This window comes from Arachis duranensis, chromosome 9 (assembly GCF_000817695.3).
Source record: "Arachis duranensis cultivar V14167 chromosome 9, aradu.V14167.gnm2.J7QH, whole genome shotgun sequence".
Lineage (NCBI taxonomy): Eukaryota > Viridiplantae > Streptophyta > Magnoliopsida > Fabales > Fabaceae > Arachis > Arachis duranensis.
Window position 1 is genome coordinate 683,836 of NC_029780.3, and position 2,887 is coordinate 686,722.

Consider the following 2,887-nt stretch of genomic DNA (forward strand, 5'->3'; position numbering starts at 1 on the left):
ACTAAACTAGTTGATGATCATATTATTTGTAATTTTATATTAAATTTTTTTAAGATTTTATATTTTTAATTTTAATTTAAACTTAGTTTTTTATTTTTTATTTTATTAATATATATAAAATTTGGAATGGTTGAATTTTATATTTGTTTAATTTTTTTTTATTTTTTTTTTGCGGATAGAATTGGGTAAGGTAGGATTTAAAATTTTAGGGTGCGGGTAGCGGATAGAGTATAGTAGAATTTTAAAAAAATTTCAATCTGCAAATAAGATTAGAGTAAAGTCCAAACTCTAGCCTATACTACCCATTACCAGCTTTAAGGTAGCGTTTGTTTTGCAGTACTGGGACAGAGACTGAGAGATTGAGACACAGTATCATGTTTGTTGGCTCAGAGACTGGTACTAAAGTTTCTGTCTCTGTCCCCAAAATTTCAGTATTTCAGTGCCTCCAAAATGTAGGGACACAGGGGACTGATATTTTTAGAAACAAAGACTGAAACTTTAATAACATTTTATACCTAAAATACTCTCATTTTAATTAATTAATTCCAATTTTATCCTTTGTGTAAATTAAATTAGAATTTTATTCTTGTTTCAATTTTTGTCTCTCACTTGGCACCAAACAGAATACTAAAACTTATTTCAGTCTCTGTCTCTTAGTCTTTGTTTTCCAGTCTCAATCTTTCAGTATCTGTCTCTCCACCAAACGCTACCTAATTGTTACACTATAAACCACACACAATCTGTCATAGGAAGAAAGAACCAAAAAACACAACTACTTGACATTTGACTCATTTGTGTGTCTATAACAACCTCATATTCAATGAAGGGCTTAGATTTACCAAAAATAATGTCCATTGATCTAAATGTTTGTGATGGTGTACATGGGAAAGGAATCATGAGTTCTTGATTATTCTCTTTCACTCAAGTGGGAAACTACAAATATGCTTGGGTTTGGTGTATGGTGCATTGAAATTGAAGTTGAAATTCAACACAAAAAAGTACAAGTGTACAACCATATATATACTAATTAAGATTCAAGTACTCAACCACCACAAACCATTCATTAGGAAGCTTCTTTCCTTCTTTCAATTAAGTCCACATCAACATTATATTATTTACATGAGTGTGTAAAAAGGAAGAAAAAAAAGTAAAAAGAAAGAAAGAATTAAAGAAAAGCATCTAGAATATCCATACATCACACCACTACAAGATGGAAAAACCACTATCGTTAATTGCTTTCGGAAAGTTAGTGAAAGGCACTTTAATTTGAGAAATCTTTTTATGATTGTTTATTTCATCTGTGTTTATTTAATAGCACTTGAAATAATGCTATATATTTAAGATTTTTTTTTAAACCAAGTTCAATTAAATTTAATATCAACAAAAATCAGGTAGGATAGCATTATTTTAAATTTTACTATATAATTTGATTAAATTTGACGGTGAAAATTCAGGTACAGTTGACTTCAGTCAAATTAGTCAATTAGTCAAATTATTTAACGTGAAGTTAATAGCTGAAAGCCGTTAGATGAAAATTTAATTAATCAGTCAAATTATTTAACAGCTCTCAAATATCAACTTTACGTAAAATCGACTGCACCTAAGTTTCCACCAAACTTGATTCATAGAAAAACTTAAATGATGAATTAGTGTAGCTTTCACTTCAAATGTAATTTATATTTTATATAGTAAGGTGATGTTACTGTTAGTCTTAGTCTTATATGACACCATTATATCAACAAAAGAAACATATATTATATATACGGCTTAATCATATATTATAGATGACTTAATTTTTTGTGTGTTTGGTCACAACGAACCCACTTTAATTGAAAGACATATTTCAATTTACTCTTTTTTGTCTAAAATAGTTAACTATCAGTTTTCAAAATTCAATTTGGTATAAAATATAAAAAATGTTTAGTAACAAAAAATATTAGCTAAAATTTATTATTTTTGGCTTTATTTAATATAGCATATAATAAATAAATACTAAATAAAATAAGTGTGTTTTTTTTCTAATAGTATTGATTTAAAAACATTAGGCAATAATAATGTTAATTAATTTCCCCTCCACTAATAATCTTATTTAATGAAAAAGAAAGTGAGTGAGTGAGAAGAAAAATAATTAAAATAATATATAATAAAAATATAACAATAACTAATAATAATAATAATAATAATAATAATAATAATAATAATATAAATATCAACAAACTATAATTTAAATGACATAATTTTAATATCTATTTAAAAATTACGAATTTAAATTTCACTCTTAACTTAAAAAAAAATTAGTAACATAAGTATGATGGGAAAGTAACAAGTCAACCAATAAAAGAGAGACAACAACGACCGCCGTACAAAAATAGTGCTACCTTAAATTCAAAGATTTCATTAGTGTTCAAAATTCAACCTTCTTAAACATGATGATATATGGTACAATATACATGGCGAGACATCATTTGTAGCACATAACATTATTGTCAAACTGTTGGTAAAGTTTAGTTTTATACAAATATGTATCACAAGATTATTTCAAAAAATCTAAGACTTCAATTCTTCTCTTGGCACTATCATTATCATTTTCAGAAACTAATGTATGAAGGGTTGAATTATATTTCACCTAACACCGACACAACTTTTATTCAATCAAAGCAAAATTGGAATTTCCTTGCATTGCATTGAAACTTTCATTAGCATGAACGTACTCTATGTTTTCAAAGAGGAATTTCTTTTCTTTTTTTAAACAATGTGTATAGACACTAAGATAGATACAGTAATATCAATTTAAACAAAATTACGTGTGTTTTCAATTTATACTTATTTAATTATATAATATTAACTAGGAAGGGATTTACTCTATCAGTAAGTAAAGCTAATATGT